Source organism: Schistocerca piceifrons, chromosome 8, assembly GCF_021461385.2.
Source record: "Schistocerca piceifrons isolate TAMUIC-IGC-003096 chromosome 8, iqSchPice1.1, whole genome shotgun sequence".
NCBI classification, from domain to species: Eukaryota; Metazoa; Arthropoda; class Insecta; order Orthoptera; family Acrididae; genus Schistocerca; species Schistocerca piceifrons.
The window spans coordinates 155,816,451-155,835,025 of record NC_060145.1 but is presented as its reverse complement, the minus strand read 5'-3'; the positions used below and the strand labels follow the sequence as shown (position 1 = coordinate 155,835,025).

The 18,575-nt window shown below is 40.2% G+C and overlaps 1 protein-coding gene across 1 annotated transcript in view; it reads left to right on the top strand.

Moving 5' to 3' along the window:
- The first annotated feature begins 5,929 nt into the window (after nt 1-5,929).
- Nucleotides 5,930-18,575, top strand: part of LOC124712149 (UDP-glycosyltransferase UGT5-like) — a 60,946-nt gene continuing 48,300 nt past the window's right edge. Inside the window, exon 1 of the mRNA XM_047242446.1 lies at nt 5,930-6,001. The gene's annotated coding sequence lies outside the window, so the exon portion shown is untranslated. The remainder of the gene's footprint in view (nt 6,002-18,575) is intronic.

The following is an 18,575-nucleotide window of genomic DNA, read 5'->3' as shown; positions in this document are numbered from 1 at the left end:
GTTACTAGCGGTTCTGTCAGGAGACTGGCGCGAAATTTGAGTAACATCTTATTTCAGATGTAGAAAGACGCCCACCAACTTTCGTTGTTGCGATTTTTTTCTGTCAGTGTATCTAGCGACTACACACAAAAGAAATACTTGTTTAGTCTCTGCACTCTGTAAAACACTACAGAGGAGTCGGTGGTTTAACTTAGAATACTGATGAAAAATGTGGTGATCATCAAACATAGGCTACCACTTCTCCAGTTATCGACAATATGCAGGATGAAACATTTTTTTTCTGCAGCCAAGATCCTCAACCTATGCCCCGGGTTTAATTTCTCGTGATTTTCATGCCGCATCAGAGGAGTTACAAACCTGGAATTTTAGAAAGCTTTGGAAAATGAACAGAACCTCTCGGCCTTGTAAAAGGTACCTCTAAATGGGAATGACTGTGCGGAGATCTATAAGAGTAATACTGTGCTAGCGTCTTAAAACGTAACTGTTTCATTGCTCCTGAACTGTTACCGAAAATTTTACCACCCAAGGCAAAAATTGTCCAAACCTTGAAACTTTCCTTCCGCTTAGAAGTATGGTATTGAATTCTGACAGTTGCTAATGAATGGAAGACTACAATGGAAAGCGTTTGGCTTCATGATTCATGGCAGAATGTGCGATCATTCAAATAGTGAAACTCAGTACGTATAGATTTTGATGACACCGGAGCAGATGATGGTAAACGGAATATTGAAATATTAAGGACTTTGTTCAGAAATTTCTTTACTGAGCAATACCACATCACACTTCCTGCTGTCGATCGCCGAAGAAATGCATATGTGACAGCCGGCCGGACTGGCCGAGCGGTTCTAGTTGCTTCAGTCTGGAGCCGAGCGACCGCTACGGTCGCAGGTTCGAATCCTGCCTCGGGCATGGATGTGTGTGATGTCCTTAGGCTAGTTAGGTTTAATTAGTTCTAAGTTCTAGGCGACTGATGACCTCAGAAGTTAAGTCACATAGTGCTCAAAGCCATTTGAACAATAAGTGACAGATATAGAAACGAGTGAGCGCAATACTGTTTCTGGCATAGATCAGGTTAAAGGAATATTTTTGAGGGTTAAGAATCTGTTTCTCCTCATTCAACAAGAGGCGTTCATTAAGTTCAGATGGCTCAAATGGCTCTGAACACTATGGGACTTAACATCTGAGGTCATCAGTCCCCTAGAACTTAGGACTAATTAAACCTAACTAACCTAAAGACATCACACACATCCATGCCCGAGGCAGGAATCGAACCTGTGACTGTAGCAGCAGCGCGGTTCCAGACTGAAGCGCCTAGAACCGCTCGGCCACCAGAGGCCGGCGAAGCATCCAGGAAATAAGGAGCAAACGAAATGAAACTTCACGGGTTGTGAAGGTATTTGACCTTATTTCGGTGATAGAACTTCGAGTCAAACTTACAAAGAACTTGGCAGTATGAGCCAGCACATCAGTATAACGTTGCACTCTCTCTGACCTGGATGCATGGACTGTTTGGTGGAAAAGGATGTCACAAAGCCGTAGTATCCGCCCGTTCATTAAGTAATGCAACACTTTTTTCTGAAGGCAGGTTGGTTTTATTCAAGATTCCAATACACCCTATTATTCCCCACTCTTTCAGCTACAAAATCTTGTTTTCAATAGAAACGCCGGTCAATGTGATGGGCTTACGCCACTTGCTTGGAGACCCTCCAGCATGGTACCAGTCTACTGGTAGACGCCGGAGCCAGTGGTCTGCTGCATCAATAATCTTCGCTGTTCGGCAAGACATTGTCACGAGCAGTTTAGTGGCGTCAAAGCAGTTCCGCACAGACAGTCCTTCGTTGCTCTTTGTGGTCTACTCTTGGATCTTTCTTTATGGTCTTCTGTTGGGCGGCGAGGAACGCAGCGTGCACACATCCTTGAGTAACTCAATTGGGGGGACGAGTATGTCAGCGTTACCAACAGAGAGACGTTTGATTGTGATCCGTCAATCGCCTGTAGTGAGAGTGTCCGCACGTTCCAACATTGCAGGAGTCACAGCTCTGTGCGACCGGCCGGCACACGGGAGATTGGACAGGTTTCGCGGCCTTGTTGCGATGATTACAGACCCTTCGCCCTACGACTCACAGTACTTTTGTTTACAGCCAGGTCTTCGTAAACACTCTGCAAGTGCCTATGAATATGTGTGATGCTCTGATTTTCCGCCTAAAGAAACTCAATGACGCCATTTGGAAGGTACGTTTAGCGCCGCCAGTTATCGGAACTTCATGAAAGTGTAGGGTCAGTAGCGGGAATATTCCACGATATCCAACAAAAGACCGCAGCTTTTCACCACAAACTGGCCGAGAAAAGAAAAGTGTTACATTACTTATTGAATCATTTTCATACTATGAATTACACTAATCGCTATTTACAAAAGTTTTGAAGAGGAACAATTGTTCAAGCTTTACACCACTACAAATAAACAACATGACGAAATAATTCTAAATGTACAGGTACGTAAGCCATAAATAGATACTAAAAATATTTATACATCGTAAAGCAGTGTGCCTACATTGTCAGATAACAGGTCGCAAGGGATTGCCAGTCATAGTACACATTTATTCTCCTTTGATTACAGAAACACTGTTGTAAGGTGTACTCCTGCAGCACCGAGCCCGCCGATAGTGTTCTGTTACCGTGTCAAGTATCTGATACGCAAATATATTACTTTATTATATGTCATTCTTCACTCCATAAATGGAATTTTTTTATCCTATTCGAGAAATGTGTGTTGAAAATTTAGGACACGTGTATAATTGTTAATATTGAAACTGGTTAAAAATGGCTCTAAGCACTATGGGACTTAACATCTGAGGTCATCAGTCCCCTAGACTTAGAAACAAATCCAACTAATCTAAGAACAAAATCACACACATCCATGCTCGAGGCAGGATTCGAACCTGCGACCGTAGCAGCAGCACGGTTCCGGACTGAAGCGCCTAGAACCGCTCGACCACAGCGGCTGGATTAAAACTGGTTAGCATGAAAGAAATTTCACTTTGGGTTGCCACAGAATATGATGTAGGCCTACACCTTGCATGACCTTCGAGAATTCCTGTCTTCCTTCCTTCACTAATTTAGCCTTAAATCCCAACATGTACTACGTGTGTAGCTCCTTCCACTAACTTGTCAGCTGTTTCATCATGAGGGTTGCCTAACGTCTGAAACCCCAAAAAATATCGTTGCCACTGTGACTCACTTTTAGAAATGTGTTGAGACGTATGTAACTGTAAGTGGTATATTGTTCATCGAGATGAGTCTTCAGTACGCTGATGAAATCTTTTACACTGAAGAGTCAAAGAAACTGGTACACCTACCTAATATCGTATAGGGGCCCCGCGAGCATGAAGGAGTACCTCAACACGACGTGGCATGGACTTGACTAATGTCTGAAGTAGTGCTGGAATCCTGCTAGACTGTACGTAAATCCGTAAGAGTACGACTGAGTTAAGAACTTTTCTAAACATCACGTTGCAAGGCTTCGCAGATATGCTCAATCATGTTCATGTCTGGGGAATTTTGTGGCTAGCGGAAGTGTTTAAACTCAGAAGAGTGTTCCTGGAGCCACTCTGTATCAATTCTGGAAGTCTGGGCTGTCGCATTGTCCTGATGGAATTGCCCAGGTCCAGTGGTCGTGAAGAGATGCAGGTGATCAGACAGGATGCTTACGTTCGTGTAACCTGTCACAGTCGTTCCTAGACGTATCAGGGGTCCCATATCACTGCACACGCCCCAAACCATTACAGAGCCTCCACCAGCTTGAACAGTCCCTGCTGACATGCAGGGTCCATGGACTCAGGAGGTTGTCTCCATACCCATAAACGTCCATTTGCTCTATACAATTTGAAATGAGACTCGTCCGAATAGGCAACATGTTTCCTGTCATCAACAGTCCAATGTCGGTTGACGAACCCAGGCGAGGCGAAACTCTTTGTCTCTTGCAGTCATCAAGGGAACACGAGTGGGCCTTCGACTCCGAAATCTCATATCGATGATGTTTCATTGAACGGTTTGCACGCTGGTCCTTGTTTATGGCCCATCACTGGTTCTGTAGGAATTTGGGAAGGGTTGCACTTCCATCACGTTGAACGATTCTCTTCAGTCGTCGTTCGTCCCGTTCTTGCAGGATCTTTTTCCGGCCGTAGCGACGTCGGAGATTTGATGTTTTACTGGATTCCTGATATTCACGGTACGCTCGTGAAATGGTCGTACAGCAAAATCCCCACTTCCTCGCAGCCTCAGAGATGCTGTGTCCCATCTCTCGTGTGCAGACTATAATACCATGATCAAACTCACTTAAATCTTGATAACCTGCCATTGTAGTAGCAGTAACCGATCTAATAACTGCGCCAGACACTTGCTGTCTACATATATTTATATTTGAATATGCATGACTATACCAGTTTCTTTGGCACTTCAGTATATAAACATGTAATACATCAGGTAGAAAATCTGCCATATTTTATTGTTTCCATGGTTGTAGTGGTTTCTACACAATAAATTGACGCCTAAGTAAGTAGTTCTGGTAAGAGTTTTTGCTTATTATACATTCAGCGGTTTACTTGCCTGATCTGAATATGTTCGCAAGTATTCCATGAACGTGCAGATAGCTTTGTGTGACAATAGTATCAAATTTCACAGCTACCTACGTACGTTCTGTTACTTAAAATAGACACGCCGTCCAGAGAAACAATGCACACTACGAAAATGAAACACAACACGAAATTCCAATCACCAACTTTCTCCTCCGAATGAGAAAATATTTTGATGACACCGACCTACATAGGGAGGAACGATCACCACGATAAAATAAGGGAAATCAGAGCTCGTGCGGAAAGATATAGATGCTCACTCTTTCCGCGCGCTATACGAGATTGGAATAATAGAGAATTGTGAAGGTGGTTCGATGAACCCTCTACCAGGCACTTAAAGGTGATTTGCAGAGTATCCATGTAGATGTATATGTAGGAACAGTTATTTTTTCTTTTGCAGTTATCATCATCAGCTGACTATAGTACCCGGCGCCCGAGGTGGCAGTGCGATATAGCGAACATTTCTTGAGTGATTGCTTATAGCGTAACTGTACTGCAAACCATTTGTTATACATACCCGGATAGAGGGGCTTGTAACAGAAGCGACTGCTTGCGTCTAAACACGGAGGTGTAGTCCAATAATCGCTTTCTCTGATATTCAGTGTTCTCCATCATTTGCAGCAAATATTGTATTGGTTTTTCCAGTCGTCAGAGTGCTGCAATTTAAGTTGGTGGTACACCAGACGTGTTTCACATTTATTGCCAAATAATCATCAGTGATGTTTCTATAAGAATATAATACGTGAGAAATAATATGTAGGGACGTATTCTATATGCGATATTTACCGAATCGTTACCGATGGTACTTTGTCAAGAAAAGCGAATCGCGTCTCGTACACCACGCTCTTAAGCTAAAATGCTCTTAAGACAGGAAAAATCCGAATAATAATTATTATATAGTAGTAACAGTGGAGGACGTCTATCGAATCAAAGGTACAAGTTCACTTATAATATTATAACATTCACATATGCCAGTGTAGTAATGCATGGTAGCAACTGTTGGTACCATCACTGCTCCTTTCACTGTTGCTTTACTGCCTGGTAGCAAAAACGTGTATACCGATATCTGCAAGACAAGACGCACCATTACTTGACAATATAGTGAAACAAAGGAACTCGAATAGTCGTCAGCTCGTACATAAACAGCTTCTTATCAGTGACAAGGCCAATGACCTTTGTGAGCCACAGCATACTAGTTGTGCTGTTAAACGGTCCAATAGCGGACTGCAGCGCTTATCTGCTTCACTGGGCTCCATCCATATATTGTCTTGTCCGCCCCTCAAAGCGTCCAGAATCGCTCCTAAGGCCGTGCTGTTCATCAAAGAGTGACTTCTGTTATTTCCGTTGTTAGTTATCCATAGGAAACTAAGGTAAGTGAGAGAAATCATAATTGAGTCAGTCATCGTAATGTATTTTTTTCCTTTCTTTTGAGTCACGACTAGATCGTAGTAGTAGTGACAGGAAGAAAGTTTTCGACTACAGTCATACTTAAATAAGTCGCTGTAACATACGGTAGTGATTTTCAGTCATGAGTTTTAAAAAACTGATCAGAATTTCATGACCCAAATAGGTTTCTGCTCATCCGCCAGTCATTCTTCAAACAATTTTTTTCTTCTGTTTTAGCACGTTCGTAAAAGTTTCTGGTTAGACTCCCAAGAAAAATGAAGTTGACTGATTAACTGTATTTGGTGTTCTTGTCTGTTCAGGAATTGGTACAAGGGAGTAAATATATTTTCTCACATTATTCATATCACATTTAATAAGCGGTGTAGGCACTGAAAGTTTGTACATGTTTGGTACTTTTCTCCACACTAAGTAGAATGAAATGAACACATTTCAGTAGACTGTTGGTTTTACCACTCACGTAACCATATCTGCAGTCGAGGAAGTTCCATTAGACTCATTGGTAGCCTGTTCAGCTCAGGCTGCTGCAGTAATGTTTATCAAACGGAGATATGAGTTGGTGTTGTGCAGTGTCTATTCGTCTGTGTCGTGAGCCAAATCCCAAACCTTTTTACAGTATGTCGTGTGTCACTGTGATACTATTGATAGTGATCCGTACATCGGTTGGCTGTTCTGTGCTCTGCATCTTCTTTGGTGGTACCAGAGACGTAAAGGTACTGCCTTTCATCTTTTTTCCATTCTCTTTCAAAGCGTCAACAACAACGCATAAACGGCCACAAGTAAAAACAACCAGCCACAGAGGAAAAGTGGACAGTTACATTTATCCAAAGAAAATACTGCCTATGTAGAGGACTCTAAGGAGTCTTACTGGGAACACCTTGAGACGGGGTCGCAAATTCAGTCTTTACTAAGGTTCATTTGAACAATTGTGACAGGAAAAATATTAGCTGCTAATGACACACCGAGTGCATCAGGAAGTGAGTTTCCGGGGAATGCAGAGATCAAACATCTATGTGATGTATGTATTGTACATAACAAAATGGAAATTGTCGACATTCAAGAAATATTCAAAACACACCTTAGCTTGCACCACGCACACCGAATGAAAAATGGCGCGTCACAGTGATCACAAATGTTCGTGCCATCGAAATCGAAGGCGAACTCCTTGGGAGTTACAAACAGCGCAGGACGTTCAGCTAGGCACCCACTCTTAAACAATGCATATAAAATCATACTGGTGTAACGGGGCGAAGAGAACAGATGGAGAGTGATGGCAAGCAACGGAATTCGAAACAGTCTGTCGTGGACCTTATCGTGAACCTGGCTATTCTTTATGGTGTAGCTGCAGATAGTGCGATAATATATTTCATAGGCACGGAAAAGACAAACATGCGTAACCTGAATTTGTGCGGTGGTTCAAGGTGGTTTGAAATGCAGTGTCACACACTTTTCAAGAAGGATAGTTTGCCCTAAAGAAGTAGGTTTTTTTATGCGGAGACCAGGAATCAAGCAAAAGCAAGTTAATTTGATCAGATATTGACCTACAGCAATACTCATACTATAGTTGTAGTTCTCTTAAGCTCGTTTTCCCACTGTTGCTTTCTGTGAAGTAAATATTCTCACTACTTGCAACATGACGCACACGGGAAAGAACCGTAGGGGAGAGAACACCTCCAACTTCTTGCAGCACAATAAGTAACTTTCTGGTCAGTTTACCATCCAAATTAACAGTCGGCGTAATTGTTTACGAATGCGTTAAGGCTTTGACGTTAGCTGACCTCGATGCAACTCTCTTGTTCATCCAATTTCCAGGGTTCCTTTCATATGCATTCCGTCCTCACTGAACGATGGGGTAAAATTTTCATGCTGATTACACAGTTTTTTGTGCATCGTCAAGTTGACATTTTGTCTGAGATTTTGCTATCTTTCGCCTTCCAATTTTGTAGCACTGTTTGAAGCTATATAACCATCCACTGCTTCCCTTGAAATCACTGTAATCTATATCACGCTCAGTTTGGCGTGCATAACGTACTAGATTACTATTGTGCGCATCACGTAAATTTTAGTGAGCAACCTTGAAACGCGCAAACACCAGTTTTTGTAACGAGTGCACCTTGTCATCCTTTGGATATCCATAGTTTTCCAATGCAATACACGGTCACATCGCTGCAGACTTAATTCAAATCTGTTCGTAATTGACTTTTTACTATGCTGCTAATATAGATAATATGGATAATATTGTGGGGAAGGCGAGCCAAAGCTTGTGTTTCATTGGCAGGACACTTAGAAGATGCAACAAGTCCACTAAAGAGACAGCTTACACTACACTCGTTCGTCCTCTGTTAGAATATTGCTGCGCGGTGTGGGATCCTTACCAGATGGGATTGACGGAGGACATCGAAAAGGTACAAAAAAGGACAGCTCGTTTTGTATTATCACGTAATAGGGGAGAGAGTGTGGCAGATATGATACGCGAGTTGGGATGGAAGTCATTAAAGCAAAGACGTTTTTCGTCGCGGCGAGATCTATTTACGAAATTTCAGTCACCAACTTTCTCTTCCAAATGCGAAAATATTTTGTTGAGCCCAACCTACATAGGTAGGAATGATCATCAAAATAAAATAAGAGAAATCAGAGCTCGAACAGAAAGGTTTAGGTGTTCGTTTTTTCCGCGCGCTGTTCGAGAGTGGAATGGTAGAGAGATAGTATGATTGTGGTTCGATGAACCCTCTGCCAAGCACTTAAATGTGAATTGCAGAGTAGTCATGTAGATGTAGATGTAATAATTTTCGCATTCCAGCTATGTTTAGTACCTACTCTCTGGATAACGATTGTCCTTTACTACTTTTCACTGGAAACTCGATTTGTGGTTCCCTATCTGACAAGGATGATGAACTACATGGGTCGATACCTGTTTTAATACCATGTTAATTTGCAAAGCACTTACCGTTATCATGTTACTACTCATGTATATTGTCCGCACGGTCGAGCGTATACAACACCACACATTTCACTGACCCATCTTGCAGAAACGCTGATGTTTCATTTGCGGCTTCTTTCTCACTCTGCGAAATTTCTTGGGTTCCTTTCTGACGAGATGTCAACTTCTGAAACTGTTATTGTAGATATAATGCAATGTTTGTTTTGTTTATCGTTGTCATGGTTCTGCTCTGTAGCAACAACACTACCGCAGTAGCACTACTGTGAGTTACTCGTCGTCTAAGTAGTTCAACTACACTCCACAACCTCATGCTGTGCTCACCAGTCCCGCCGCCTGTTACAATTAGCAGCGAATATTGTGGTTGCGTGGTAGACAATATGCGTGGCGTCGAATGCCGTTAACATCGTTGGTCTTTTGCGACCTAGCCATCGTTGCGTTCCTCGTTAGTCAAGAATGAAATACAGTTGAAGTACCTATTCGTACTCTCGCTGTAAATTACAAGAGTATTTTCGACTATATTTCGTCCAATACGAAAGAGCGATTCTTATAATTAATAACAGCTGTTCCGAGTATTAGTTGTGGAATACAGCGCTGTAGGAAAACCGTTATTGCCCATTAGTGTGCGCATTTTTAAGTCATTTTTTTATTGATTTACTTACTTAACCTAAGCAGATGAGGGCCAATAGTCTCTTTTTCACATCGGGAAAGTGGTTTATACATACGATCCTTTTTACATGTTGGTTGCTTAAGGAAGGAGACTAATAATATTTTCACTTGTAATTAAATGATATGAAAGGTGTGGAAAATGATTTGAAAGAAGATTTGACTATAACAATAAAAGTACGAGGAACAGTATCAACTACCACCTTTTGCTGTTCTTTGTAATAATAATAATAATAGTAATAATAATTGAAAAGTTGCAGATATAAAATGTATTTACAGGTTAGAAAAGAATATTTTGTGACACAGTAAGTTCTGAGCGAGAAAAATTTAGGTAGACTGTACCATGTATGAGCTTTGGGAAATGTAGAAGGTCTGGTTGGAAACAAGAGAAAAGGGAGGGGTGTGCCTTGGAACACTTTTCCGATTTTCTCCTTTAGCCAGCCATGTAATAAACGTTTCATTTATTTTCTTATTCCATTTTTAAATGATAGCATTCAGTTTTATTGTGTTGCAGTCTTTTTCTGAATTATAAAAATTACTCTGGAAAGTCGAGGGTTATCCAAATGTGAAAACATGTTCCTAGGTATTTTCTTAGGTACAGAGTGGTCATGTGGCTAGGAACCAATATTCGGCTGAAATTTAAAAGCGTTGCACTCGAAAAATCTCATCATTACGGTATTTAATAGTCTATGTGACACATTATTATTCTGATACACAACAATAATCACTACATGAAATCAAATTAAGCAGAAGTGTGATTAGAAACCACTTACAAGATAGACATCTAATGAAATAGGAGATTTTGGAAACTGACATAAATTTACATTTTCAAGGCAAGAAGAATATTCAATACATTAAGGAAACTGACTGAGTTTGCAATTACCACAAGCTCCATGGTAAAAGATCTTCTTCTGTTTCACAGCGCAAGATGGCGAGCTAGCGACGAAGTATGGCGTAACTGCCCACATCGTATACCAATCATTCAACAATATTTAACACTTAACTCATGTAAAATTATATATTTGGAGATTTAATAATATAGTCCAAATAGATTTAATACTACCGGTGATTCAAAAAAAAAAAAAGAACAGATTTCAGTTGTTTATTATAGACAAACTATAAATCACAGAAGCACATTGCGCATGTTACCGTATAGAGAAAGGTTCTAGGTTTTGATACAACTTTTAACGAAATCGTCGAAATGAATGGAATTGATTTGAAATTTCGTTAAAGAAGAATAATAAATTTTATCTTTTGCTTTTAAGTTAATTTTCTTTCGTGCGAACTTTGTTGTAGAACCACTCTCTTATTTTCGTGTGGTAATAAAAATTTTTACTTTCTTAAGAATTACGTACATTTAAAGAAAAAATAATATTTACGTGAACTCATATGAACTGGCTAAGAATATTAGGTTAAGAATTGAGTCCTTTAAATCATTCGGCCTTGGCATACACTTTCCAGATGCAGTGGGTTTTTTGTTAAATATTTTTACTGAATTTTATCCCGGCACTAGCCATAGAACACAAGATTATCTCTATCAGCAGAAAATGTTTTACTTATTGCCAAGCCGACATTTATCACTGATCAAACCTACTTCACTATGCATTTGAGTTATTTTAAAGAACCAAACTGTTTAAATTTCAATGTTAACTAACATTAACTATCCGCCTACGAATGCACAAACGTATAATTAATTCAAATTTTATCAGCCACAGGATCACTGAAAAAGAAGAACAATTTCTTAATTCACTATTGATTTTTATGCATCTGTTCCCGATTTACGGGTTTGATAATTTTTTAAATGTGCCGCCTCTGCTATTGTTGGTCGCGGCACAGCCCAGCAACACCGCTAAAAAATGCTGTAAAATTCTTAAAGAAATTTTATACATGACGTGGGCAAGCTAATTTACATAAATAATTCACACTTTTGATAAACTCTAATATATTTAGATCAAACAACAATACAACTCACATTAATTCGTAACGCATCGTCTAATGGCGGCTAAGTCCAGACAGAGACAAAAGAAGTCTACCCATTCGTAAAAAACTCTTTCACAGTGTCCTACCGCAATGACTTCTGAACAGAGAAGACCAAAGAATACATAATGCATTGTGCTTAAATAGTATTGCTGACTATTAACATTTCTTTGCAAATTGACGATATTATTCTCCTCTGACAACATTTTATATATATCTCTGCTATCGCAAATACTGACACATTTTACAATCACATAATAAATACAGAAAAATTCCTATCCTAAATACAGAGAAATATTACAACAAAAAATATAAGGAGAATAACAAATGTCTTTTACACCACATTCAGTAATATTTTTGTTCAATAATTACGATATATACAACTTGCCCAGAGCGGCGTATATGGTACAAATAGACTCTTGTTCTTTAATAATGTGAGTTTGCCAGGGAACGTTACATTGCCCCCTGGCAGCATTTGGCAAAGAGTTTTTACACTTTGACACAATGGTGCCAGTAACGTTCTTTACACTTGTATATTTTACGGAATGGCTCTTTTATTTAGTCCCAGGGTTATATAAGTTCATGGCTCCCCCATTTGGGCGTAGGCAAACAGAAAACCTGGGCAAAACTGTGCCGGAGCCCAGCCATCCCAGTTGGTTAATGGTCAATATTGTCTCTTTAGCAGTTATTCATTTGAATTAAATGCAGTTCGTCACAAACGGTTACACAATTACACAATATCACAGTCACATACAGTTCGACTGAAGTTTTTTGTGTGTGATACTATTATTCTTGTGATACACTACAAGGTCACTTGTCCTACGTAGTAAATGTTCAATGTTTATCGAAATGAAGTCATTGACATGTTATTCAGTTTATGTGAACATAAAAAAAAAATCAATAATGCTGCATTTGGTGAGCGGTGCGGAGTGATTGTTGAGCGGCGCTCGGCGCGGGGCGCTGACTCCGTGTAGGTCACCGCCCCCGGCGTTGACAGCTACGGCGCGGAGGGGCGTGGCTGTCTGTCTGGTCTGCTACGGGCTGCTGCGGCCGCTGCATAGCTGATGTAGCCGGATGCGCGTTGGATATCCGCTCGCCCGTGCGACGTCTTCTTGCAGTGCTCCAGGAAACATGCAACAAGTTCAGAAACAGTGTACTATCCTTATAGGCATTTTTCCTGCTGTGGGAATGAACGCACACAGTTAGTGGCAGTTATTACTCAGTAGGCCTTCACTAGTCTGGTTTGCACAATGTTTCGTTGTCACAGTAACACGTTTTATGGGCACACAATATTTTTCACCATGTCATGACTTGTCATTAGTCACACGCAAGTTTTCACCTTAGGACAAAATGTATCTTCGTAGTCAATGCGCTTTCCTAGCGTCCCTTGACACACAAAGAGTTAAAGTTTGACACTAATTTGATCCACCGTCCGTTATCGGTTCACTGTTCGTGTCGCGCTAGTTCCTTGTCCACTTGCACACACGGCGATGATACAGTTTTTTATTGCTTGTACTCAACTACTCCGTGACGTATTCCTGCAGGTTTAACAGTCACTGTCTGTCTCTGCCGCACAATACTGCACTTTTGTTTAAGTTCCTTTATTTTTATTTACAATGTCGGCTGTGCAATTTTTTTTATAATAGCACATTCGTAACTCTTTACCAAGGTGTGATATTTGCGTACATGGTAACAAAATATTATAATTTGGTATTAGTTTGCCCAAAAGTCATCTATATTCGTGTTCGAGTAGATTTTATTTGTGCATTCCAGCCGGATTCAGGCATATTGTTCAATAACTCCTTTGAACTCATGTCACACTTTACTATCAACGTCCTGCGTAACTACAGTGTAGTCTCTGTAGGCAAAAATTGACTTGGACTGTATCTGGCTAGCTCTTTTTTACTGTTTGAATCTGCACATGTTTCAATTGAAGCTTCTTTGTGCGTAACTTTGCATTGCATAAATTTGCAAAAAGTTTGCCTCCCGTGGTGCCCTCGGGTCACTACTGGGTGCATTATTTTCTCTAATAACATTGGTGAGATAATAAAGTTCTCAGGGCCTCATATTATTGATATTATTCTGGGTTCGAATCTGTCAATCTGACAGCTACACATATCTACATACATACACATAATAGAAAAGATTGAGCCAAGAAATATTTCAAATTTGGGCACATAGAAAATTATGTAGTACTCTAACTAATCATTACTAAAATGTTCTTTTTGATTGAACTCTGTCACAGCTTAACACTACAAATAATTGCACTAATCAGATTATCTGTGCAAACATTTAGAGCATGTTCTAGATAACACAAATTAAAGGAGTACATAACACAAATATCCATACACATGAGAAAGTCAATCATATTCTTATAACTAAACACTTCTACACTAGTACATTATCTCTAAAGATCACACATCATTAATGTTCATTATTTACAAAATAATGGTGTCCATATAGGACTATTAGTCTTTTACTGTAGGAAGGCTTTTACATCCTTACGCGGATACAGTCCCCGTACTCTCCCTGAGTGGGGATCTGCTAAGAGATAGCTACACTCATGTGGCACATTTACTACTCTAAAAGGTCCATTGTACACCAATTGCCACTTGCTATTCTGTTTCAAGGATGCCGAGGACTTAGGATGATTGAGAGTACCAAGTCCCCAACACTAAATTTTTGGTTATTCGTCACATGTCGATTATATTTTTCTTTCCTTTTCTGAGCGCACCTGGTAAGGTTGCACCCTGCTTTTCTTATCTTCTCTTCCTTAGGCTCAGGAATGACTGGGACCTTAGGCAAAGGTGCCAGCCACTCATTCAAAACTCTATTATTATTCATTATAATCTCGTTTGGTGGATACCCCGTAGAAGCATGCGGGGTTGCGTTGTGAACTTCTACAAACTTAGGTATCAGATCTGGCCATCTTGTGTGTTTATATGCAATGTATAACCTGAAAAATTTATTTAACTCTCCAAATGTTCTTAAAAAAAAACTTTTTCCTTCTTGGGCCAAGGAATGGAGTATGAGGCTCGACAGTAAGTTTTGTGAGGCTTTACCTCGATCTTGTACTGATATCCCTTAACAATTCCTGGTCGTTCAGAAAATACATCTGCATAATTAAATAATAACTGTACCAAATCCTGTTGTTGCATTGAATTTAAATTTTCGGACTGTGATACTTTGTTCACAAGTGCGTCCACATTTGCTTTTAATTGATCACCTTGTACGTCAGGATAATAGAGATTCTGACCTAGACAATGATTGTCTAAATGTAGTATCCACTGATTCCTACGCCTTATGTTAATAGCGTTACAATTAGGTACAGGTACCTCTTCAGATCTGAGCATGGACAATTCTATTCTCCTACCAGCATTCATCAAGCTTAATTTTCCCCGAGAAAGGTCGATTATTGCGTCCCTTTCTCTTAAAAAATCTACCCCCAAAATGCAGGCTACCTTTAAACCCTTTACTACCAGGAATGAGCACGCTATGGCTTCATCCCCTATATACATCTCTACCCGCACTTGGAGTTTAATTATTTGTCGCTGTGCACTTATGGCTCCAGTGACTTTACAATTATTCACGGGAAAAGTCAGCATACGCCTTTCCTTCCCAGTACTTTGAATAAGTCCATACTCATAACACTGACAGTAGCACCTGTATCTACGACCGCTTGCACATCAATATTGTTAATTTTGATCTCTATTATCGCTTGTACTTTGTCTTTGTGCTCCTTTATGCACGTGGATGGTTCAGTTATTAATTCATCTCCCATCTGTACCCCGTCATTATACCTAAGGATACAGATGTTGTTCGGTGTTTTGTTCTGTGTCGGGCTGCTCTCACTCCAAACCTCAGCCGACGATGGAGAGCGTATCTCGGCTGCATCTAGTTTGTTGAATTATTGCTAGTGGATGGGTGTGGCTGCTCTGTGTCACGGGCCTCCACTATGTGCACGTTGTGTTGCGTCGGCCGCCACGGTTGCGCAATTGGCGCATTTTGTGGTGGCGGTCGGTTATTGTCATACCTATCACTGTTTTGCCGGTCCGGACTGGGCCTCTGGTTCTGCGGCCAAGTTCGGTTTGCATCATTATAAGTATCAGTATTGCTCGGCCCCCTGGCATTTTTCCATCTATTATTGCTTGGTGGGCCTGTTTCATACCGATCATCGAACCTCCTTTTCCGGTCATTATTCACCGGCGGACTATTGCCGTTGCGGTCTCTACCTCTATTTCCGTTTTGTGCATAATCTTGTCTCCTATTATTACCTCCGCCGTTTCCATTACTTGGTGGAGGCGTGTTATTTCTACCATTTCTATAACCGTTTCCGTTACTTCTAGCCTGTTCAGTAGCTGCCTTAATGTCCTCCTGAATCAGGTCAATTGAGTCCAGAACAGACAAGAAATGTTCCATATCATTTTCAGGCACGTGTATAAGTTTTTCCTTTACATGTATCGGCAAGTGTGATTTCAAAAGTCTGATCAAATCCCGGGATGAAATCTGTTCGTCCCAGTAACGGGTCTTATTAATGTACTTCTCGAAATATTTTCGCAAATTGCCTAGTCGTGGAGAATACGGCTCTGGATTATATACCTCCTTCCGTAATCTCTCCTGGATACATGTTGACCAATATTTGGCCAAGAATGCTTTTTCAAATTGCTCATATGTATCACAACTGTCAGCTGCTTCGGTTGCCCATAATGCAGCATCTCCTTGTATGTAGGACATAACGAACTGTATTTTCTGGGTATGACTCCAAACGCTAGGCAAAATGTTTCTAAATCCCTTGATAAACACTACAGGGTGAACAGATTTCTTCTCCGTTGTAAAGATCTGAAACTGTCGGTTCCTAATCAAGCTTTCTTCAATCACTACTTTGGAATGACATTTATTTGTTTCGCTTACATTGGTTGCCTGTTCTGTCTCGCAGTCGCAATGTTTTACTGCAGTATTTATATGCCTATCATTGTTGGACCTGCCTGGCGTGACATACGCCTGTGCCTCGTCATGCCGCAAGCTAAGCTCCATTTCGGCAAGACGACGGTCCACACTCCGCTGCCACAGCGGAATGTCTTTGTGCACTATCTTTTTTAGATCCTGCACATCCGCACTTGAGCCCACATCTCTGGCCTCAATTGCGGCGTGTACTCTCTGATCTATTTCTTTTATGACTTCATTTTCTACTTTGTGCACTTGTTCGATCACTTTGTCCTCAATTACTTGAGTTGTGTCAATTTCCAATTGCTCGACTCTGTTAGTCAGGACACTAATTTCCTCTACGATATTGGCGTTATCCACTTGAATACTGTCTACTCTTTCGCTTAATTCATGCACTGTTTTGGGTATGGTTTCATATTTTTGTTTCAAACTAACAAGCTCACTTTGCATAACTTTTAAAGTTTGCATCAACTGCAAGTCCCTCTCATGCAGGCGTCGGTCACGCTCTGCTTGTTTAGCATCACGTTCTTTATCACGCTCTGCTTGTTTAGCATCACGTTCTTTATCGCGTTCTGCTTGTTTGCATGCAAATTCAGCTACCATTCTCTGGTCACGCTCTGCTTGCATATGTACAAATTCAGCTTGGAAATTGAGCATGCGCTCGAACATAACTCTTAATGATTGCACTTCTGACATCACACCACTCTCTGGTCCGTGTCCAGTGCTTGCGGATGGCACAGTATTTCCGCTATCAACTGAATCACTGGGTGGCAGTGGCAACATTTCTTGTCCTTCTGCCCCAAGATTCTCACATTGTACTTCCTGAACTACGTCACTAACATTACTTTGTGTCCCACTTTCCAACTCGGTATCACTACTTACTGACTGTTGCTCATTATCCATGTTGATATCTTTCTGACTACGCAATCTAACCATAGTAAACAAAAGAAATAAAATCTGAACTAAATATCCTAACACTCAGGTTTCACTGACATAATCACACAAGAAATGGACATTAACTAATACACACTTACTATATACTACAATGACTAACTACCTAAATGTCCTGTTATTTTAAAACAAAGTACTAACAACAAGCACACCACTAATGATCCGAGAACACTGCACTGAGGCTACTTTACTACCCACAGGACAACTACACTGTAGCTTTACCTTTTGGTGATCTATCTTGGGTGCAGCTGCCCCCTGATATTGTGGTAGGTAATTAATTTTTCGCTATAATGAGCTCTCTTCTTCAGCTTGCCTCTGGGTATATAGTGTTCTCATGCAAAAAATCATATACAGGTATTACTACACAATATTGGTTATGCAATACATACAATACATGGAAAAATTATTAAATGTTCTGCAACAAAGTTCGACTATATTAATTCCCTAGTTATCTCACGGGTATTTAGTGGCCACTGCATATTCGGGCCCCACGTTGGGCGCCAATTTAACGAAATCGTCGAAATGAATGGAATTGATTTGAAATTTCGTTAAAGAAGAATAATAAATTTTATCTTTTGCTTTTAAGTTAATTTTCTTTCGTGCGAACTTTGTTGTAGAACCACTCTCTTATTTTCGTGTGGTAATAAAAATTTTTACTTTCTTAAGAATTACGTACATTTAAAGAAAAAATAATATTTACGTGAACTCATATGAACTGGTTAAGAATATTAGGTTAAGAATTGAGTCCTTTAAATCATTCGGCCTTGGCATACACTTTCCAGATGCAGTGGGTTTTTTGTTAAATATTTTTACTGAATTTTATCCCGGCACTAGCCATAGAACACAAGATTATCTCTATCAGCAGAAAATGTTTTACTTATTGCCAAGCCGACATTTATCACTGATCAAACCTACTTCACTATGCATTTGAGTTATTTTAAAGAACCAAACTGTTTAAATTTCAATGTTAACTAACATTAACTATCCGCCTACGAATGCACAAACGTATAATTAATTCAAATTTTATCAGCCACAGGATCACTGAAAAAGAAGAACAATTTCTT